This window comes from Hemicordylus capensis, chromosome 3, assembly GCF_027244095.1.
Source record: "Hemicordylus capensis ecotype Gifberg chromosome 3, rHemCap1.1.pri, whole genome shotgun sequence".
NCBI lineage: Eukaryota > Metazoa > Chordata > Lepidosauria > Squamata > Cordylidae > Hemicordylus > Hemicordylus capensis.
In genome coordinates this window covers 147,594,399-147,619,267 of record NC_069659.1, presented here as the reverse complement: position 1 = coordinate 147,619,267, position 24,869 = coordinate 147,594,399, and the positions used below count along the sequence as shown (strand labels likewise).

General features: G+C 40.7%; 1 protein-coding gene across 5 annotated transcripts in view; it reads right to left on the bottom strand.

Annotated features, from left to right (window-relative positions):
* Positions 1–24,869, bottom strand: part of FGF14 (fibroblast growth factor 14) — a 474,303-nt gene that overhangs the window by 66,999 nt on the left and 382,435 nt on the right. The gene's annotated exons all lie outside the window — the stretch shown is intronic.

Here is a 24,869-nt window from a genome sequence, read left to right as displayed (position 1 = left end):
GTATGGAGCTTGAAAGACTAAAGGATAGAAAATTCACATCAATGTCTTTATGTGACATTGATGTGATGCTTCCTAGGACTACTATCTCCCCCTGCAGGGTTTCCATTAAGCACACTCAACAGGGGAAGAAGCACCTTGCAGTAGCGTTCGTTGACAGAAAGAACAGAAGGTTCAACAGACACAAGGAAGTGGGATATCTGAGTCTACTGCTTGTACAGTTACTATCTAGACAGCAATGCAGATAAAGAAAACACATGAGATAAAAGATAACTTAAGGGGCATAGTGTAAGAACCAAGTTATCCATTCTGCAGCTTTTAAATAACAACAAATGCAGTGTTTATTTTACAAGTGAATTTGTGAAGAGCAGCAAGTGCTGTTTAGACATGAGGAGGAGGGAAGCAGGGTGGGGGGAGCAGAACGAGAGTGATTTTACAAGGTATTAATTTATTCTAAGATCTTTGCAAAGCAAAATAATTGGGGGGAAATCTATTTGATAGCATCTGAGTTTCATACAATGATTTATTATTATTGCATTTTCATCTTGCCCTTCCTCCAAGCAGCTGAAAGCAGTATTTTAGTCTCACAACAACCCTGTGAGACAGTGAGAAACAGTGACTTGCTCAAGACCACTCAGTAAGTTTCATAGATGAGCACTGCAACTCAGTCAAACAATTACAATTATTTACGCAGTTACAATTATTAACTGTTATTAATAATATATATTCTACTCAAACATTTTAATGGATACTTATGGAATTAATTATCAACATAATTAATACTACATCAAATATTTTAAAACTCCTATTGTATGGAAGAGGCGGTAGAAGGAGGAGAAAACCAGGGCTTCTAATATAAGACCGGCAGAACATTCATGTTCTCAGAGCATAGTCTGAAGGCACATGAGGCAGTGACCTGATGGGAGTTCATCTGGAAACTCTTTGCAAACTGCTTTGCGTTCCAGAGAAGAAAGGCAAGATATACATGAAATACATATTTTATTTATCTTATTTATATACTGATATATGTATTCCATTTATTTCATGTATATATTAACAAATACCGACTGACATCCTGACTAAATAAATGCATGCTTAAAGAGGGACTGCAGGGATATGACTGAGGCCCATGCACAACTTTCCCAGTCCTTGATGTACATGCTGTTGCGCAAGTGGCTGAAGCATCCCCACTCTGCCTGCACTACGGAAGTGCTCTGGGACAGAGAGAAAACACATAACTGAGGGTCAGCTATGTGTTTCCTTTCTTGCAGAGCACTTCTGTAGTGGGGATGATTTGCCTGTGTGTGCAACAGCAACAGCACACACATCGAGGGACTGGGGGAGCTGTATGTGGACCCCGATCATGTCCTCATGGCCCCTCTTTATGCATGTGCTTAGTTAGCCTCATGTGCATGTCAGCCTCTGTTTATTAATAGCTTTCACATTATTAGAGAACATATTATCTTGAGAAATATTTTTCTGGTTATCATATCTCTCACTAACTACAGGTTTTTTAGTTTTTTCCTTTACTATACAAAAACATTATAAATGTATTAAGTTCTAGAAATTCATTGTATAATGCTCATCAGCATTACTTATGATACATCATACTGTATGATAGTTTAGACTATAGAGCTCCTTATGGCAGGGATCTCTTTTGTTTACCCTATAGTCTTCATGTATACTGATGGTATAATATAAATACATGTATTCACACATATTTTATATTTTATACAAACTAAAATAATAAAGCATACAATTGAGTTTTCAGCAGCTGGTACAACATGCGCTCTAAATAAAACTCTTCTTAAGTAGGCACTAGCACAGGTTGTGCTGGTGCGGCAGTGCCCATGTCCTACTGTAAACACCTACATGCTGGCATAATGACTCATAGGCTCAAGCCCAAGGTGTACAATCAATCAAAAGAGCTGTAATGTAGAACAGCTGGAGATAGGATTAGGACAAAATGCCAGAATTAGCAATGCAAACCACTGTTGTGTTTTAAACTCTCAGTTACTTGACAACTACTGTAAATTTCCATAGCAGCATTTCCTTGTCTTTAAAACCTCGTTTGCAGAAATATGAAATTTATTTTGCCGTCACCTCTACTCATTTTATTCTTTCTTTTAAAAAGGAATCATAAAAAGCAAAGCAGGCTTTTTTTTGTTAAAGATTTTAAATATTACATTCTGAGGTCGTTCACCCAATCAAGAACTGTGTTCCACCTGGGTTTTGGGAGCTGTGTGTGTTCCCAATTTTTGATTGTGTGGAAGCAAGGTAGGAGGAAAACCTGCACAGAAGTGATTGTTTGGAAGCACAGTAGGAGGAAAACCTGGATAGTTTTTCCTCCTATCTTGCTTCCACACAATCACTTCTACCATTGCGTTTTGGGCGGTATACAAATATGTTAAATAAAATAAGATAGATAGATAGATAGATAGATAGACAGACAGACAGATAGATAGATAGATAGATAGATAGATAGATAGATAGATAGATAGATAGATAGATAGATAGATAGATATCCAGGTTTTCCTCCTACCTTGCTTCCATACAACCCAAAGTTGGGAGCACACACACAGCTCCCAAGCCCAGGTAGAAAACAGTTTTTGATTGTGTGAATGACCTCTCTATGTTGTAATGTTGTACAAGAAAAGCTGTCCCCAATTTACCATACTACACTCCACAGAACAATAACCTCAAGAAGTTCTGGTTGCATGGATATTTTGGAAGTTTTCCCTGAAAGAGGAATACTCCAGGCTGGTGTCACAGAGCAGCACCCTTGGGCAGCTATTGAGGGCCCAGCACTCTGGTAAGGCTTGCCACTAGGGATGTGCACAGAACCAGGCAAGGAAAGTTCAAAGGTGTGTGGGGGGGTTGACTTTAAGGGTGGGGGAGGGTGCACTTATCCCTCCCTCCACTTTCCCCCCACTAGTGCTGCCATACCTCCTGCCTCACTGGTGCTGCGTAACTCCCTGCCGTCCCATTACCTCGTCGGACCCTACGTCAGCAGAAGTACCCGATAAGCCTGCGTCGGTGTGCGCATGTCGCACTCGCGAGGGTCAGGTACCTCCGCTGATGTAGAGTCAGCGTGCGCATGTTGCACTTATGAGCACACATGTTGGGCACATGAATGTGATGTGTGTGAACTCACGCTGACGCACACAGGCGCGTCAGGTACTTCTGCTGACGTAGGGTCTGACAAGGCAACGGGGCGGCAAGGAGGTACGCTGCCGCCCCAACGGACCCTTTGCAAACGGAGTGCCAATGAGGGGAAGTGGAGGAGGGTGTAAGTGTACCCTTCCCCACCTCTGCTTAAATCGTTCAGACCAGTTCAGAAACCCATAAAGGCCTCTGAGCCAGTTCTGTGCACATCCCTACTTACTGCTGGAACCTCCCCTGCTCCCTGGGGATCTCTTTGGAGGACTGGGCTCAGCCAGTAGGGTGCCACTGACTGGGTTCCTCCCTTCTTTTACCATGCCAGGGGCAGGCATGGCATCATGCACCACTTTTTTTCATTTGAGCCCTGACCCCTCTTCTTCTTCCTCCCTTTACACGTTAGGCAGACACTACTGCTCTTTAGGGTCTTAGTTTTATGGTTCGTTGCAGGGCACATTTGTGTCCACATAGTGATGTTTATGGTTTGTTACACTCAGAAATATAGATGTTGGTTTTACCTTAGCAAAATGATGGCAGAAAATGTTATCTAAGCTCTTTCTAACCCTTTGGCATGTCTGGTGTTTTTTCTTAACTGTTTCTCTGTTGACAGTATGTGAAACGATTTAAGATAAGAATTAATTGCAGTGATACAAAGCTACCTAGGGACATGCCTGTGTGAGTTGCTCATTTGCCCCATGGGATAATATGTCAGAAAAAGAGCGGGAGCAATATATCAGTGAACCTAGTACTTCTGAAGCTTGGCATAGCATGATACCAATAAAATGTTGAAGTCTGTAGTACAGTCACAAAATGGGAACAAAACAGTTTTGCTTACAAAGGATTATAAAATGCTAAAAGGTTTATCAGGTTTGTAACTTTTAAAAATAAATTGCAGCCCATGAATATACTGTGGCTGTAGTTTTTAATCAGCTTCTATAAAAGTGGAAACGTTAGAACCTAATAGAGACAGGACTAATAGATACTTATAGGCTACATGTTTTGAACCTAAGCACACACATTTGCTTGCACCAATATAGTTAAAGCTGCATCCTATACAAGCTCGGCAGGGTTACTATGTTGCCATGTAGGAGTGATCACATTACAAAAGATAGCAAGCATGAAACATATAGAGCCCTTTCTCATGATCAGTGAGAATCGGCAATAGGATTTGCGGGGAGGAAGCCTGGAAGGGCTTACCTCCCCGCAGACGAGCAGTTCCCCTTCCTTGGGCAGGCGGATCACACACGCAGATGAGCACTGGCTGCTGCCAATAGCTCCAAGGGTCAGGGTACTAGAGTGTGTCACTTCACGTCACCCCACCCCCTGGAGATCCAATAATGGACCACGCAAGTGTGTGGTGCATTATGGGGATCCCCCCTCCTTTCCCCGAGAGAGCTAGGGTCTGCTAGTCATGGCTGCTTGCAGCTGTGGCTAACAAATGAGCAAAAACAACAACAACAAGGTTAAGGGAGCAATTGCTCCCTTAACCTTGTTTTAGAGGGAGGCTCCATAGGCAGGTTTGCCGGGATTGGGCCCGATCCCAGTGGTACACACATGTATGCAAAACCAGGCTCGACTTCCTTAGCCCAGTTTTGCACGCACATGTGAACAGTGACTAACCTCATAGTTTTGTATCAGTATTGCTGCCTTGTTGCAGCAACAACACAATACAACTCTGCCCTCCTCTCCAGGCAACCCTGTCTTACTCCCAAGGAATAGTGGAATAGTATATACTGTGTATAAATATCTACAGGACACATGGAGCAGCCACTGTTCCTTGGGAGTAAGATGAAAGAGTTGAGGATACATGGACCAAGGGAACAAAACATATACGTGGAATAGTATATACCATGTATAAAGATCTATTCACACACACACACCTTACATAAAACGTACATAAATTGGACATATATAGATGGAACACACAATAACTGAAGAAATAAAGGTTTCTGTTTTAAACCACAAATGGTGTTGTTTGAAGGTAACTTCCGTAGGTTGCTTTTGCTGTAAAACTGCAGTTTCGTGCATTCATACATACACAGATTCCAACCTCTGCTCCATTCAACTCCAGTTTTGCATTACCTGTGAATTTGGCCAGAATTTGCCTGCCTGACTTAGATTATGAACCTTGACTGAAACCCCGTTTTCTGCTTTTGTTGCCAAACTTCTGCACCTGATCTGCTAGGACTACAACTAGGGGTCCTAGAAGACAATTTTTGAGTGTGTGAATGACCTCATCATCATTTCAGATTGCTTTACTTGTCTTGAAGATAATGTGGGATCACATTCTATGCCATAAATACATCATGATGATTCAAGAATACAATACTTGTATTCTACCTTTTATGTACATCAGTTTGAATTACAGAAAAGGTACTTATATTTAGTTGAACATAAAACAGGGTGTGTTTGTTACTGTGTTTTTTACACCTCTTCCTGGAGGTGTTTTATCTGACCTTTGTCCTTTCCCCCCAAACATGTGGAAAGGAATATCACAAAAAAATTTCAAGCATCTATTTCTATTGATAACATAGGGGGGAGAGGAAATGAGGTGGGACACCCCTATGCCCAAGCTGGAACAGACCTGCCCTCTTTTGTTCCTCAGCAATGACAACAATCTTCAGATAAAGTTGCCCCCACTGTGGAGAGTGGGAGCTGGCAATGGGTTTCCATAAACATTAATGGGTCTAAAGTACCTGCTGTTGTGACAAGTGAGTGAGTACAGGTCTAAAGGCAAGCCAGCCAATTTTAACTTTAGTCATTCACCAGTTGCTTCATAGCATTCCTTGCTATGGCTTCTTTGAACAAGTGCTGGGCTCTTGCACATGAACAGAAGGGGGTGTTTGGGGCTGGGATGATCCTTACCCCATCCTCACAGAAAAGAGCCTCCATTTGGCTCTGCAACCCCCACTCCCAGATGAGTGCTACAGCTTGGAACAGGGAAGTCTGCCCAAGAATGAGAACATTCCCACAATGCACCATGCTTCCTGGAGAAGGGGGAAACTCATTACATCACAGCCATCCTCTGGCCATGAAAGAGAAGAAGGTGAGGCAAGCCCCATTCAAGCCATTTCAAGCAAGTGCTCACAGAGTGGGCTGTGCAGAATGGCACATTCACAGATCACAGCCCCTCCAGCTGCAGCTCTCTCTAAAAAACATGGCAGCAGGCTGCCATGACCTACAAACAGAGCAGAAAGCGGACACACAATCAACAAATCCAGGTACCAGGGTCCCTGGTCTACACTAACCTGGATTAAGACTGAAAGTTGGAGAAGCAGAGTTACTCAGATTTAGACTACCAGGGTCTGGGGTTTTTTGTTTTTTGTTTGTTCTGGTTCACATGAGCATGCAAGCCCGGATTAGAAGTAGATAATGCAGGTTTAGATGCAGATGTGAACAGGCTTGCTGTGTTATAGGCTTTGTCACACACTGTGCCAGTCTCATTCAACTGTACTGGGAAACAAGCCTACCAAACAAAGGCAAAAATACAAAATGATAGCTCTAAAGACAACTCTAAAATGCTGAACACTTTCATGGAGAGCTTTCACATACCTACAGCAAAAAAGATTAGAAGTAAATTATAGGATAGGGATAGCTTTGAGGGTCAATCTATAGTATATGGCTAGGCCTCAGTATTAGTTTGGTCAAGCAGATTTTAAGCACACAGGGTAAAGTGCAAAGCAATATTGGCAATCAAATCACAATAAAATGAAGAAATAAATAAGCTAAGCTGGTAGATGACATGTACTAATCATACGTTGAAAAAGAAAAGCACAGAACTTCTAGGAAGATTTTTAGGAGCAGAAAAAGAGAAACGAAGGAACCCTCTCTGGAAAAGGGTAGAAGAACAAAGGGAGAAAGGTATAAGTGAGTTATGTATTACAGTATTAGCAAGGAGTAATCAACATGGGTACAGATGGGAGAGCTATATCATAATCTGGGTCTTTTTCTAATCATCACTGGCTATACACCTGGATAGTGCAGATATTCCCAAGACCAAGACAGGCAACTAAAGAAGGCACCCCATAGGCACCAGTCTGACTCAAATGTCAGAGAACTGGTAGGAGTGGTCTCCGGTTAAATCGTTGTTCTTTGCTTATTTGGCTTTTATTTGTTTTATTTTATTTATTTAACATATTTGTATACTGCCCAAAACACAAGTCTCTGGGTGATTTCTACTTAGCTTTTGTGCTGAGTAGATTTAAAATAAAGCTTTGGAATTTCATTTGAGTCCTTGAGCAGTCACGGTGGACACCTTGAGTCCACTGCAAAAGCAAAAGCAGGTTGGGACACTTCTAAAATGAAAGAGGACATTTTTCTTCTACACAGCTACAAAATGATTATTACGTAAAGATAAATTCCCTGGTTTTCTTGCCTTTTTTGGTAGGCTTTTCTTCTCAGTAAAGCTGATACAAGCTTCAACTTGACACAACAGTCCCCCTAACAACTGAGAGTCACTTTGATCTATGTTGCATCTGTAAGTGCTGTAGAGTTCTTGCTATTTTATCTTGCTTTTTTGTTGTTGGTGACGACAACCAATGCCCACTCTCTTCTTCAAGGAATTACTGTATAGCAAGTTGGTTACGTTTAAAAGGTTAGGGTTTCTTCAAGTTTGTAATGCTTTGCTACATCTTAAAGGTAAAGTGTGCTGTCAAGTTGATTTAGACTCCTGGCACCCACAGAGCCCTGTGGTTGTCTTTGGTAAAATACATGAGGGGTTTACCATTGCCATCTCCCGCACAATATGAGACGATGCCTTTCAGCATCTTCCTATAGCGCTGCTGCCCGATATAGATGTTTCCCATAGTCTGGGAAACATACCAGTGGGGATTCTGACCGGCAATCTCTGGCTTGGTAGTCAAGTCATTTCCCTGCTGCGCCATTAGGTGGCTTACATCTACAAAAAACACAAACATAGGTGCAATTCACTCAACCAATGTGAGGTTTTATTGTCTTAATCTTTAAGAGTTGGTGGACAACCAGTTATCTGAACTGTTTGCAATTTGAATAATCATCAAAATCTTTCTAGGTTCATTCAGCTCTTTAGGTTGTATGAAAAACGTTTAAGAGGACAAAATGGTCCAGATGACCAGCAACACAGCTTGCCTTGAAATGTGAATAAATACAATTAGACTGAATAAAATAGAAAAGGGACGTTTTAGTTCTCCACCATATATTTCATTTTTTATCCCTCTCCACCTAAGAAAAAGCAACTAAAAAAATAAAAGTAAAATAAAATACATAGGGCCATGTTCCAAAGAACAATGAAGCTAGTCTCATGAGTCTAAACGCTCTATAGATTTGTTTTTCTCAAGCAGCAGTCTCTCATGTCAAACAACAAAATTTCAAAAACAAAAGTAGGGATTTCAAAAGCAATTTGAGCTATGGCATAGACGCCTGCTATTCAGAGGAAAATTTATTCTACTGGGCTAGTATAAGCCTCATCACAATCACAGGTTAAAACAAGAACTGGAAAGCTGGTCCTTTATCTATCTATCTATCTATCTATCTATCTATCTATCTATCTATCTATCTATTATATTTCTACCCCACCCCTTCAGTACACTACCACTTGGGGCAGCTCACAACTGTAATAAAATAGATACAATGTACAATACAAGATTAATAAAGTTAAAAGACCAGCCTAAAACCACATTTAAAATTATGAATTTTTTTTTTAAAGTTTCAAATTATGTTTCTCCCAATGCAACATCAATTAAAACTCATCCTTAAAACATGATTAATCAAAGAGTTTTCTGATGCTCTGTGTGCATGGACAGGTGTAGGCTACTGTTCAAAGAAAAAAAGTTCTACTATCTATTAGTATGACTAAAGCTCTCTTGATTGTAACCACAGCTGTGGCAAACCATGGCACAATATCACATTTACATATGGGGTTGTTAATTACTTAATTGATAATATTTCTTATTGAATAGACAGGCACATGTTACTTTTCATTTTTCATAGCCAGCTGGTTATATACAGCAGCTGACAATCTCTGCAATGTAATATGGACAGTTCTGAACAAACCATGCTGCAGCAGGCATCTAAAACAATGCCCACAGAGTTATGGAACAGGGCTGGTGTGCTACGACTTAACATTGTGCCATCTCACTTCTGCAGTGCTAAGTCCGTGTCTTACTCTATGCAGAATGTCAGCCACTGTTGAATATACTTCATCTTTAAGAAGCCAAAAATTGGGCTCCAGGTAGACTGAATTCTGAGCCACACAATGAATTCTGCAACTTGATCCATTGCTTATATTAATTGCATGACTTAATCTGCTTCAGCCAGTCAAGGGAATGGTCAAAACGCAATGTAGAAAATGCAGCCTCACACCCAAACACTGGAAATCCTGCTCATTATAACTCACGTTAACTCATAACTTGGTGGTTCCAGTAAGCATTGCCCTGGCACCTTCAAGCCTGAACTACAGATGTCAATTTTCTAAAAGATGAAATATGACAATACTTTTGTCATATTTCGGATATTCTCAGTGGATGAAAAAACAGGAAATGCAAATGAGCTATGCTTCCTTCCTTCTGTTTTTCAGAAGGCCCAAAGCAACTGAGAGATGCTAAGGCTGCTGAATTCTGGGAGCAAAACCAACTCATATCTATACTTGTGCAGTACAATTGTGGAATTATACACAGCCCTCATCATATCCTATCAAAAGTTATTTAAATTTTATTTAAAAGGTATTTTATTATGCTCCTCTTTAATCCACATTTTGTGGATTTAGCATGCATGCTCCAGACTAACTGCGGCACAGTGTTTCTGTCCACAGTGACTTATTTCAATTGCATGCAGTATGAAGATTACATTATATTATGAACATATTGGCAGAAGATACAGAAGGTCAGGCTGGAGGAGGCTCTAATTCAAAAGCAACCTTGAAGACATAAATTTACTTTATGGCAGAAAAATAAGACTCCTTCCATGAAAGTTTGAAAAAGAAAAATATTCTGGACCTGGAGATATGGGCTAGAACTATATCTCATTTCTTTCAACACTAGCATAATGGGTTAATATAATGTGCACATTTGTACAGCTATACATTTTAATGTAAATTGTTACTCAGAAAATTGCTACAAGTCAAACAAGTTTAATGGACACTTGTGATCAGCGGTTGATATGGAAGTTATATGAAAGTATCCCATGTATTAGCAACAATAATCTATGATAATTAATTTGAAACATAGAGTTGTAAGGCAGGTTGAAGAGGATATGAGAATGGGAAAGGGGAAAAATAAAATAGACATGCAGGCTGATCCTATGCACAATTACTGCAGTGGAAAGTTCCAATGGGCAGAATTGAATTTATTCCCCTTAGAACAAATTAGAATGAACTTAGAATGGATTTATTCCCCACCAGAAGCAACTGATGGGCCATGTTTTGAAACAGTATGCTTTAGATAATCCTTGGGCCTGATCCAGCAGGGCTGTTCTTATATTCGGCCCTCAGTATAACCTAATACTGCCACCTAATGGTGCAGCACGGAAATGCTTGACTAACAAGCAGAAGGTTGCCGGTTCGAATCCCCGAGGGTTCTATTTCAGGCAGCAGTGATATAGGAAGATGCTGAAAGGCCTCATCTCATACTACACGGGAGGAGGCAATGGTAAACCCCTCTTGTATTATACCAAAAGAAAATCACAGGGCTCTGTGGTTGCCAGTAGTGAAAATTGATGACAAACTTTACCTTTATCAGAAAGATACAGGTTTTTTCCCCCTGTGTGATTAAAAATGCTTTTGTGACACAAAGCAAATTAAATATCTAACATTTCACTTTCTCAGTTCTTAGTAACAATAGGAGTAACAAAATGAACAATTAGAGATGTTAGCAAAGCTCATCAGGCTTGGGTCCAGAAATGAGCTTTGGGGGCTTATAATGCTAACCTCAATGAAGATCCCATCACTACAAACCACCGAACTATTCTCTAAAACATATTAAACTTTGAGCTGAAAAAGTCTTTAGTCCCTCTCCAATTCCCCAAATCTCCCTCCACCTTTCATTTCAACAAAACGTACATGTCAAGGGCAGCAGCAAGGCTGTAGCCATGTTAAGAACTATGATAAGAGGGAAATCTCTCTTTCCTGTGCATTGGTAACATGTGAAAAGTGCTGGTGGCCCTTGGGAAATGCAGTTTTCCCAAGAGCTATGGTCATCAAAGGATCAAAGCAAGCTCTTTCTGCAAATGTCCAATTTATCTCAAGAGGGTTTTTTAAAAGGAGAGATCAATGAGAGAGAGAGAGAGAGAGAGAGAAAGAGAGAGAGAGAGAGAGCATGCGAGAGAGAGAGTGCACCTGTACACTTCTAGATTTACTTTCCTCATCTACATTGATGAGCTTTCTGTAGGAAGTATATTCATCAGTTGTGGAAGAAGATAACTATGGGAAGGGAAAACTCCACATGATTTCACAGATTCTACTGACTGAGTTACCTATTGGATTCTGCCTTCAGCTATTTGAAATGAGCATGCTCACAACAGATAATAATGGTCTTTCATTCTTCTCACACCTCATTGCACTTATTAACCACTGAACAATTCCAGCAGCCATTTCAAATTATTTACTACATCATCAGTTAAAAGGGGGAATGAGAAGAGGGAGAAAATTTCCTGAGTACAGTCAGAGTTTGCTAAGCTTCTTTAATAATGAATGCTATCCCAAATAGAGAGTCAAAAGGGCTTTTCCTTAGGCAGTGCTCTTTGCAGCACATTGATTTCCATATGTACACACAACTAACATTGATTTTTAGATTAGTTCCATGATAACACTTCTGCCACTACTTCTGTGCACTAATGGTTTAGGCCAATTTCTTACCATATCCTATTTTTCTGCCCATTGTGTCAGCAATTTAGAGATAAAATATACCATGTTACAAGGAAAAAATATTTTGGGTATGATGGAATTTAATTTACCTTGCTGCATTTGTTTCTTCTGTGTTTAGTGAAGAGTAGAAGATATGCTCACCAATATTCCACCACAGTTCTTTTATTCCATTTATATATATTTTAGCAGAAAATCTTTACTGTGTCAGAATGAGTGATATGAACAACTGACTCAAAACTAAATCAAGGTCTTCATAATTCAGCTCATTTGTGACTCACGTATTTTGTGGAATTAACAAAGATTGGGTATTAGATGAAAAAATACGCCCCTTCTTCAGACTTTTCTAATAACCAGGGTGTCTTGGATTATGCACCCACCAAATATAAACTCACTCTCTGTTGTGAAGGTACTCTAAACATTTTGATATCTCTTTAGTTAGACTCTCTTTTACAGATATGATACAAAGCTAAATGAAATCAGCATGATAAAGTATTATATAAATTATTTATGCTTAGTGCTGAGCCAAAGTGAGGGAACTCATTTCATCAACATGTTCACCTTCAGCAACATGCAGCCCTTGCTCAGTCAGTTTTCACACCCCTTTGCCAAAAGATGAATAATTATTGGCAAAATGCTTGTTGTCAGGGGAAGAGAGACGCAGGCTATTCATACATGCTTGCAAAATTGGACTAAGGGAGCCCAGTCCAGTTTTGCACATGCGCATGAACCGCAGGGATCAGACCTGATCCTAGCCACACCATTGTGGAAAATCCGCCTACGGAGCCACTCTTCAAAATGAGGTTTAGGGAGCAAGTGCTCCTTTAACCACATTTTTTTTCCTGCAAGCAGCTGTGGCTGGCAGACTCAGGGAGGAGTCTGCATGGGGCGGGGCAACATGGGGAGGTGCATCCCAGCACCCTGCCTCTCAGAGCTGCCGGCAGCAGCCGGTGCTCATGTGGGCGGGCGGATCGCAGGGATGGCCGAATGCTTGTGTGTGTGGACATAAGCTCTTTAGCTTTAACTGTGTTCTTGCTGCTGAGGCAACCGGGACAATGCTTCCTCATCGGCCCCTGTCCGCCCTCATCTAGCTGCATGTAAATACTCAATGAGGCATAATAAAGATTTGCAGTTAGATGCTCATCCAAATGGACATCCTGTTGGAATTAATGTAGTGTGTACAGAAAATACCCAGATTTGAATGTGCATCCTCTTCCACATTCTGCCCCAATAAGTCATGCTGGATCTTGCAGTGCTGTGCTGGTGGGCAAGAAAACTACCGGTTCAGCAAGACAGAGAACATCAGTCCAGTTGCCTGGGCAATAGGGATGCTGTTACAGAAGAGCGCTAATTCTGCAGAGTGCTGCCTGTGCTCAAAAGCACTCTGTAAGAGTGGAAACACATTGCTTAGCATCAGCACTGAGTTTCTGCTCTTAAAGAGCGTTTGTGGACCATGAGCAGAGCTTGGAAATATTAGTCCTCCTGCACAACAGCGTGAGCAACAAGAGGACTGAGGGAGTTACATCTGGGCCCCCTGTTCTGTCTCCACAGGCCCTACTGATGCATGTGCTTCATTCATCAGGATGTCAGCCAGCACAACTAAAAAACATTTAACTTTGGCTGGATCAGGCCTTAGTTCCCAAAGAATAAACTCCATAAGGCACAAGCCATTCCCTGAAAAACAGACAGAAATACAAATATATTTCATTTGTGTCTGGAACAGGTCTAGAACCTGAGTGCTGTTCCCGCTTCCAATCTATGTAAAGCAAGTGACTGTTTGGCCTCTAATCTGACTCCTACCCCTAAACCATTGTTGACACAATGTTATACAGATCATACAGTTGTGGTTTGCTCTCTGATGCTTAGCAAGTCTGTACCTAGCTAATGGCTGGAGACCACTGGGGCTCTCATCTATGCTGCTATGAGTTCCTTGGCTAAAAGCCAGTGCAAGTTAAATTAGAAGAAATATATAAAATAGAATAATAATAATGATGATGATGATGATGATGATGATGATGTCCAGGGGTGTAACTATAATAGGGCAAGGGGAGACAGTTGTCTGGGGGCCCACTGCCTTGGGGGTCCCCCCAGAGGCAAGTCACATGACTTACTCCCCCAACCGTGTACCCACCCGGGCTTCCTTCAGTTGTATTCATCCTCCAAAATTGATGTGGATGTTAAGACCTGGAGCTACCAGAACAGCATGTCTTTCTCTAGTCCCATTCAATGACTTGCATCATCCACAATTGACAAAACCTTTTAAAAAATAATTTAGGATGTTGTTCTATTGTGGTAAAGTGTATGTATGTATGTATGTATGTATGCATATATTACTCTGCTTTTTGTTACCACTATTCAGCCTCATTTAAGATTTCTTTACTTCATGAGCTGAGCTTCAGTGAACAGGGGGGCCCATTTTAAAATCTTGTCTCTGGGCCCATTCCAACCTTGCTACGCCCATGATGATGTCGCTGGGAAGGACTCGATGTCTGGATAAAACAAACCAGTCAATAACACCTGTCTGACTGTGTAAACAAGAAATAATAATAATACAAACTACCTGTAGCCGAAAATTGGTGGGACCATAAAATTGAAAAGGTTGTAAAAAATGAAGATGCAAAAATATTATGGGACATTCAACTACAAACAGACAAACATCTGCCACACAATACACCAGATATCACCGTAGTCAAGAAGAAAGAAAAACAAGTTAAAATAATCGACATAGCAATACCAGGTGATAGCAGAACAGAAGAAAAAGAAATAGAAAAAATAATACAAAGATCTACAAATTGAAATTGAAAGGCTGTGGCAGAAGAAGACCAAAATAATCCTAGTTGTAACTGGCACCCTAGGTGCAATTCCAAAACAACTTGAAGAGCACCTCAATACCATAGGGGCCACAGAAATCACCATCAGCCAATTACAAAAAGCAACTTTACTGGGAACAGCCTATATTTTGCAACGATATCTATAATAACAGCAACAACATTGATAATAAAATTCAGCCATCCCAGGTCCTTGGGAAGGACTCGATGTATGGATAAAACAAACCAGTCAATAACACCTGTCTGACTGTGAAAAGAAGAAATAATAATAATAATTAACAATATTTATTTCATGACAAGATCAAGCATGCTGAAGTGAAGACCAAAGTTAGCAAGGAATATATCTAGTGAGTAAGAAAGACACTGAAATCCAAACTTATTTGTGGTAACACTATCAAACACATGGGCAATTCCTGTAATCCAATATACAGCAGGTATTGTTGATTGGACACAAGCAGAATTGGATGCGCTGGATCAGAAAACCAGGAAAATAATGACCATCAGTCATACCCTGCACCATGAAGTGATGTTGATAGTCTGTACCTGCCAAGAAATGAAGGTGGACATGGAATGTTGCAAGTCAGACAGTCTGTTGAAGAAATAAAACGAGCATTGGCAAAATACATCAATGAAAGCCAAGAAGAAATGCTACAGGAAGTAAGACAGGACTGTTGAAAATAAAGGAATCAAAGGATAAATACAAAAAACAGCAGATGAGGAATCAACGAGAAAAATGGTACAACAAACCATTGCACTGTCAGTTCTTTAATGACATAGGAAACTGCCATATACTGAGTCAGACCATTGGTCTATTTAGCTCAGTATTGTCTTCACAGACTGGCAGCGCTTCCCCAAGGTTGCAGGCAGGAATCTCTCTCAGCCCTATCTTGGAGAAGCCAGGGAGGGAACTTGAAACCTTCTGCTCTTCCCAGAGCAGCTTCATCCCCTGCTGGGAATATCTTGCAGTGCTCACACTTCGAGTCTCTCTTTCATATGCAACCAGGGCAGACCCTACTTAGCTTAGTCATGCTTGCTACCACAAGATCAGCTCTCCTCTCCATGGACATACAATTGAAAGTCAACAATAGCACAACATGGCTATGGTTAAAGAAAGGGACTTTGAAGAAAGAAATGGCAGGTCTCATTTTGCAGCCCAGGAACAATCATTACAAACAAATGTTATAAAAGCAAAAATTGATAAGACCCAGAAAGACAATGTCGGTTATGCAAGGAAGCAGATGAGACAGTTGAGCACTTTTTATGTTGTTGTAAGAAAATCTCACAGACTAATTATAAGGAAAGACACAATAAAGTTGCTGCAATGATCCACTGGAACTTTTGCAATTACAAATTGCCAGCAAGCAAGAAATGGTGGAATCATCTGATTGAGACGGTCACAGAAAATGAAGAGGCAAAAATCATTTGGGATTTTTGAATACAAACTGATAGGCATTTAGCACACAATACACTAGATCTGACAGTCATCGAGAAGAATCGGGTTCTGATAATTGATATTGCAATTCCAAGAGATAGATGAGTAGATGAAAAACAATTGGAGAAAATAACTAAATACAAGGCTCTTCAGACTGAAATTGAACGGCTCTGGAAAAAGAAAACAATAGTAGTGCCAATAGTTGTTGGTGCCCTTGGTACAGTACCAAAAGAACTTGAACACCATCTTGACACTTTGGGCATCAATAAAACTACAAGACATCAACTAGAGAAGGCCACACTACTTGGGACAGCATGGATACTATGACGATATATTTAATTTTTATTTAGTTATTCTAGACCCTTGGAAAGGGCCTGATAATTAAAGTACCTAATCCATTCAATAACAGCTAGGACTGTGTAAATAGCATAGCTAGATAGACAGACAGACAGATAGACAGAATATTTATACTCCACCCCATCAGTGCAAAAGTTAAAAGACCAGGAGAAAACCACAATTAAAATAACAAGTTTTTAAAAACTGAAATTAAAAGTTATCAATAAAAAGCTAAACACTAAGAAACCTACCAGATAAAAGCAGAAGAAAAGATATTTAAAAGCCGGTCTTAAAAGATGTGTCTTCATTTGTTTATTGAAAACACTAAGGGAGGAACCGTGGCAAAGCTCTTCCAGGAGGCCATCAAGGGGCCACAACTGAAAATGCCCTGTCTCTAGTTTCTGCTAGCTAGATCTCCGTTAGTGGAGGAGCCAGGGCCTCTAACTTCACTCTGGAATTTTGAAAGTTATACATATTGAGGTGAGGCACACGAGCAGTGTGCTGCACCGAAAGGAGGTCTGTGGGAAGAGAGGGCTTAGCCTGCTCTCCCTGCAGACGATCTAAGGGCATCCCTGAGTGGCCAGAGGGGCCACCCACACGATTGCCGGCTCTGTCACTGAGCTGGCAGGGGCTGCGAGGATCAGAGGCTGTGCTACCCCGGAAGTTCCAGGATGCCCCACGTGAGCGCGCGGGGCATCCTGGAGAGATCCCCAAGCCCAGGAGTCTCCTCATGTGCCGCCATGGCACAGAGCCGCACTGTGGTGCCACACAACCAAAAAGATGAGGTTAACGGAGCGCTCGCTCCACTAACCTTGTCTAAGGGGAGGGGTAGTTATGGAGGTTTGCTGCCGGGAACACTGCGGCTCCTGTTGCAGCACGCGATCAGCCAAAAGCAGGCTAGGCTCCCTTAGCCTGCTTTTGGGCGATCCTGAGAATAGCCTCATTGTATAGGTATTACTCTCAGAAGTATGTTACTGAAAGTGTGCTCTATAATAACTCCCATGACTGCATTCCATAGCAGAAATAGAACAGAGGGATGTTTTCTGAAGTATAAAACTCTGCCTTCTCTGTAGCATTCACTTCTGCCAGAGAACTGATCACTTGCAAACTTGTTATGCTATAATTATTATGCTATATTATGCTCTTTCAATACTTTGAAAATCAAAGTTATACAAATCTATGGGATGCTTCACACAGGTGGCAGCACCCACGCAATCACCTCTTGAGCATGCAAAGCTGTTCCTCAACTTGAAACCAGGCCAGGCTCACATGGAGACACCTTTTGTCTGAACTGGCAATTCCAAATGAGTTATACATGCCCACCCCCATTACCACAATGGCAGCAAATCAAAGAAGTGGTTCACATAAACAGACCTCCACACAAGCCTGGCCCAGCTGGGAGCCTGGCAGGAGCCCACATGTTCCCAAGGCAATTGTGAAGGGGGGGTGGTAGCTTCCTGTGTGAACTGGCACTATGATTTAATTATTCCACACAAGGATTTAGAGTTATGAATTCACAGGGATACTGTGTACAATTAATGCACTATCTGAAAGTGTATTTCATAGCGATCTATTATAGACCATTGTATTTATCTCTTTATCCTCAAGACTCAAATGAAAAAATACACATGTTCCAATTAATGTGCAAGGGGGAGCCTGGCTAATATTGGCAGGAAACAAATTAGTTTTTTAAGCAGAGAAGCACAGATTAAGGAAACAAGCACAAGGACAGCACAGAGTGATAGGAGAACTGAATGTCACATTCAGTCCAGTACAGAAGAACATCAGTAGCCACGTGTTTCCCTTTCTTCCCCTTACAACTTCTCTCGTGTAAAGTCCTAGACCTAATGGAGTGACAATTTGTATCACTGTGGTCATGTGTAGTTTAATGAACTTAGTTATGTTGTGACATGTGAAATATATCCAGGCACACAATTAGCAGCTTAAGACAACAATAGGTTCCTAACACTAGGAGAATGTTTTTGTTAGTGGCATTTACAAAGCTGCATTTGTTTTGGGAACTACAGTAAGGCCCCACTCACACCACCATGAATATGAATGGCATCTGGAATAAATAATTTTGGATTAGGACCTTTTTTTATTCAATCTGATGTGCAAACAGTTATGACTAAAGACATGTCACTATTGAGTCTGAAATGCTTTCACATATTGTTTGTCAGCTGTGAGAACAGAATGGTATGGTATTGAGTCCGTAATCTGAACTGCCTGAAGACAGATTGAGCTTCTATACAATTTGTCACTTATGCAACAGCTCTGTTTACAACACCAATTTCTGTCAAAAACTGTACTTGTGTTTTATTCTTTTATTTTACAGCTGTGTTATTTTGCTAGCCAGCAACTCCACATCCACAAACATCTTCAGTGTGCACAGCAAATGTATAATCCCATGCTGCCTGATGCACTTCATTTGGTATGTACTCTCATGATTAGAGTCCATCAGAGTCTCAATTTTCTAAATAAGCCTGGACCAAAAGATGGGTTGCTTTTTATAAATGTTTTTGACATCAAAAAGTATACTGCTCCCCTTTAAATTATTTTTAGGCACTGCTTAGAAAGAGCGTAAAAATAAAGTCTAATTGAAAACCTCTTCAGGGGTTATCAAGTCATGTATGTGCAAGGGTTCCCCCACCCACACTTATCAATGCTTCTTCAGGGACAGAATTTAGCTTGAGAAATCTTTCTATTCCATCAAAGTTTATAGGCAACGTCATGCATGAGTAAGAATATGTGCTTTCCACACATCCCATGTTGCTTCTTCTCATGAACTATAACAACCTAGCTCATAAAATAATATAATCAAAAGACCCTTGAAGAGCATAAGAACAGCTCTGCTGGATCAGGCCCAAGGCCTATTGAGTCCAGCATCCTGTTTCATCCAGTAGCCCATGGCCAACTAGATGCATCTGAGAAGCCCACAAGCAAGAGGTGAGTGCATGCCCTGCCTTGTGCTGTTGCTTCCCTGCAACTGATATTTGGAGTCATCTTGCCTCTGAGGCTGGAGGTGACCTATAGCCCTCAGACTAGTAGCCATTGATAGACCTATCCTCCAAGGATTTGTTTAAGGCCTTCAAAGCTAGTGGCCATCACCACATCCTGTGGCAGATTAATTCCATAAATTAATTATGCACTGTGTGAAAAAGTATTTCCTTTTGTTGGTTCTAAATTTCCTGGACATCAGTTTCATGGATGACTCCCATTTCTAGTGTTGCAAGAGAAGGAAAAAACTTTCTCTCCATCCACTCTCTCTACTCCATGCATAATTTTAGCACTTCTATCACGACTTCCAGTATTTGGTTGCTTCTTTTCTAAAATAAAAAGCCCCACTTGCTGTAGCCACCTCATGGAAGGCGCTCCAGGCCCCTGATCATCTTGGCTGCCCTCTTCTGTACCTTTTCCAGTTCTACAATGTCCTTCTTAAGATATGGTGACCAGAACTGCACGCAATACTCCAAATGTGGCCGCACCATAGATTTGTATTATAATATTAGCATTTTTATTTCCAATCCCCTTCCTAATGATCCCTAGCATGGAATTTGCGTTTTTCACACCTGCCGCACACTGAGTCGACGCTTTCAACAAGCTGTCAGCCAAACTCCTAGATCTCTCTCCTGTTCAGTCACTGACAGCTCAGATATATGTGAAGTTGGGTTTTTTTGTACCAATATGCATCACGTTATACTTACCAACATTGAACCACATTTGCCATTTTGTTGCCCACTGATGAAGAGATCCTTTTGGAGCTTCACAATCAGTTTTAGATTTCACTACCCTAAATAGTTTAGTGTCATCTGAAAATATGGCAGACAGCTTTTAGCCTTTCTAACATACCAAACAGCATCCAGACTAGTTAGTTATTAATAACAAGTAAACTGGGACGTCAAGTCAGTGTCGACTCCTGGCGACCACAGAGCCCTGTGGCTGTATTTTGGTAGACTACAGGAGGGGTTTACCACTGCCATCTCCTGTGCAGTATGAGATGATGCCTTTCAGCATCTTTCCTGTATTGCTGCTGCCCAATATAGGTGTTTCCCATAGTCTGGGAAACATACCAGCGGGGATTCGAACCGGCAACCTCTGGCTTGCTAGTCAAGTCATTTCCCCGCTGTGCCATTAGGTGGCTCTAATGATAAATAAGTACCATCAAAACCAATTAGACATTCTTAATATGAATTAATTCATTCTTAATATGAATTAATTTTAAATCAATGGATAGCTTTTCCTCCTTTGTCCACTAGGAGTCAGAGGTTTCTACAACTTATTGTACAATTTAAAATATGCATTTATATATGTTCAAATGTGAATATATATGCCCTGTTCTGGGCTGTTTATCCACAGACCAAATAAGCTTCGGGGACATCAAGATCCATCTGTCTGAAACAGCAATGGTGAATGGAAACTGCTCTCCATCCACACAGACATTCAGCACAGGATAAAATTCGGTTTTAATGTATTGGTTTTTCACCACTGCTTCATAGTCATGGCTGCCTATTTAAAATATAGCTACAGTAAATTGGATTCACATTTTTCTCAAGGTTAACTTGAACTATTATAACCAATTTCTCTCAGGATTAGCATGTCTACGTACTTAGTATAATTGTGGACCCACGTATGCAAACACTTCCCTGGTGTGCAATTTAGTCTGATAGCCTCTGTTTGTTTCAGTTAACTTGATAGCCTGATATTTGGTCAAATGCTAATATTTATGAGGGATGGGATGGGATGAATTCCTTAAATTTTGACCGAAGAATTAAGGCATTGTCTGTTTATAGTAAAATAATATAATCACCCTCTCTCTCCAGATTTAAATGCTAGAAATATCTTTAGCCCATATAATTCTGAGGTTGATTATATGAGGGCTAAATAAAAAAGGAATAGCATCAGAACAGCCCTGCCATGCTTCCCTCTCTCAGTTAAAAGGATGCTGTTGTTTGCCACAGTGCAAAACACAATGCAGAACCAAAACACCCCATAAAACTAAATAATGACATTATTGGAACAAATGGAGGAGAACAATTATTAGAGCTAAATATGTGTGACAGCATCCTGACTAGGTCATGATTAAGTCCCATTGAAATTAATTGTAATTAAGTCACAACGACGTTGTATCATTTATTTTAGTGGCACATAGTCACGACTAACTAGTCTGGATGCTATTTGTTATGATATACAGAGTCTTCTGGTTGCATTATTTGATGACCTGGCTTGTTATCGTTCATTGAGAAGAAGCAACATTTATGGGATGTGTGTAAAACAGATCTTTTTGCTCATGCATGACCTTTAAACATTTCCCATTTCTTGCTGCCATTTAGTCAAATGCAAGAAAGTATATTCCTCAACTTGCTTTTTAATCCGAAGCTCTGAAATACACCATGAGCTAAAATACACCATGAACCCTAAAAGGGTTGTTATTCTGCTTCTGAACTGTCATATATGCTGCAAGGCTTCCCCCTTGCCAATCCTGTTTGCTTGCCTTCTAATTGGAAATAACTCCTAAGACGAATGCTTAGGTCCAAAAAGTCCAGAAAACCATCACCATTCTGAGATGGGGCGGGGGAGACTGAGGTGCGTGGGCAAATTATCATTCAGGATATGAGTGACTTGAATTGTGGTCTTTCTTTTTTCTGTTTCTGTTTTATTGTCAAAGTGAAGCCTTACCAATGTCTAGCCAAACAACATCCTAATCACAGAGGCAATCCTGAGATCTTTGTTTTTGGAACACAATTCTGAATGGTGTTGATTTTGCAAGCATTTAAAATAATAGCAGTAGCTCAGTCTTGTGGTGTGCTCTGCAAGGGAAAATGCAAATGGAATTGAGTACAAAGGCTCTTGGGTCAACACAGCATTATGGGTCATAGTGTTCTGTAGGTGGAGGAAAGAACGCACTCATCAGTGCGGTTAACTTGCAACAATACATCAGACATGAGTTCGATATGGACAGAGAGATCTGGTAATTCCAGAAAAGGGCAAGGGAACACTAAATGCAATCTTGATATGGATAACAGGGCCATGCACCCGCTACACTAACTTAAGACTGCAATTAGAATTCTAATGTTAATCCAAGAAACAGGAGAATCAAGAGGACCTATAGGACATCCTAGCCAATAAGCAGAAGTTTCTGATCAGCACCTTCCAGCCAGAGAGTCAGGTGATCAGGAAAAAACCAATCATCTACCAGTTTTTCTTTATATATAAAACCCAGAGCCTGCTTTTGCTCTCAGTTTGACAGGTCAGCTAGAAAAGCTGGTGTCTCCTCAATGCCTGCTGCTAGACTCTCCCCACCACTCATCACACATGCTTGCTTGCTTTCCACCACTCATTTGTATACTTTTTGTTACTTTACCTGGCCCTGCCTTGCTGAGGCCACTAAATATCTGAAAGTGTACATTATATTGACCCTTACTGTCACCTAGGGAACGATCAGATGATGGAAAACAAAATAAGTAGTTGGCTGATGCTTTTAGAATTAGCATGATTCTTAGATTAAAAGAGTACATTTTAGATTAAAAGATCTTAGATTAAAAGATCTAGGTGGAAGCAGCAAATGGAAGTTCTACAAGCATTAGGGAATGTTACAAAAACATTTCCCGACTGCATGATCTTGTACATGCAAAAAGAGGACTGGTTTCAGAAAACCCAGTGGAAAGTAGGCAGGATAATGGTAAATTGGGGGTTATCTGAATGAGCCTCCATGTTATTCCACAGATACATTACAGACTAATTCTTATGCATCTTACAAATGGGCTAGGGATGTCCACAAGATTTATCAAACAAGATGTGTCAATCTGTTACTTTTAGATCTGCCATCAAATATTAAGCAGAGAAAAGTGGAAGCATGTTTGCTGAATTATATAATTTGGGGAAAAGCCTGTAATTTAAAAATACTAGAGATAAAAACGGATTTCTGCTCTCACAAATTACAGCGGTTAGAAGGTGAAAATTTCTGAATGTGTATGTGTGTGTGTTTGTGAGGGAGAATATTAAAATGGGAAACATTAAAATAAATATAATATGAAATATTAAAATGTGAAAAATAAGCAACTGGTCTATAATTACAGGGAGTAGCTGTGTTAGTATGTTTCTCCAAAAACAACAAAGAATCTAGCAGCACCTTAATGGTTAAGAAATCAGATGCATCTGATGAAAGGTTCACAACCTGCACTCTCAGCCTGCAAGAACAGCCTGTAGCCTGCAAAGAATGGTGGGGAGCAGGGGCATAGCTAGGGGAGAGGGAGCCCATGTTTGCCCCTCTCCCCAGCGGCCTGTCAGTGTGAGGGAGGTAATAAAGGCAATTGGGAGGGATGGAGCTGGAGGGGGGGCTCAGGAGCTGGGGGGCAGGGCTGGGGGCAGTGAATCAGCATGTGTGGGGCCCCCCTAACATTTTGATCATCATATACATCATATGTAACACACGCACACAAACATACACATTTTACACATATGCATTTGTGTGTGTGTGTCCCCCACCGCATTTCTTTTTGCCTTTCTCTGCTGCACAAAGGGATGAGAGTTGGATGAGAGAGAGAAAGGAAACACACTCTGCACTTCCTCAGATGCACTCTCTCTATTTTAATGACAGATACCAGGTCTGAGCTTCAATGCTGAGTTCTGGCCTCAGTCCCTGTGAAGCTCTCTGCCTCAAATCCAAACAGGACTAATCAATTCACCTTTTCCAGTTTTGCAAAGATCACAGGAAAGGGGTAGGACTGAATAATAATTCTCCTCCAACCCTCCAGCCAGAGAGCCTTATTGAAACCTGTTATGTGTAAGGTTCCCAACTTTCCAGGGCTGATCTGGAGTTCCAAGGAATTGGAATCCATCTTCAGGGTGTTTTCTGGACTATGATACTTTGCAAACTGTAATGTGATGAGGCAGTGCTATGAATGATGTTTTAAATGGTTTAATCTTGTGAAAAAGTGTGTGGGGAGAAAACGTCTTCAGTCAGAGTTGGCAATGCTAATGATATGGGGGGGAGGGGTAGACTACCCCTCTAAAAGTGCTGGAAGCAGTGTTTCCTCTAATGTTTTTTCATCAGTGAGTGGAATGAGTTCTGTTCTGGGTGACAGTATCAAAGCACATGTTCATCATTATGTGCCACTATAGATCTCACACACACACACACACACACACACACACACACACACACACACACACCATTAATACGTAAGGAAAGAAGTATATTTTACAATTATATTCAATTTATAAAATTTGATTTTTCACTTCACATTTAAGTATAATTATGTGCTGTGTGGGAAAGTATTTCCTT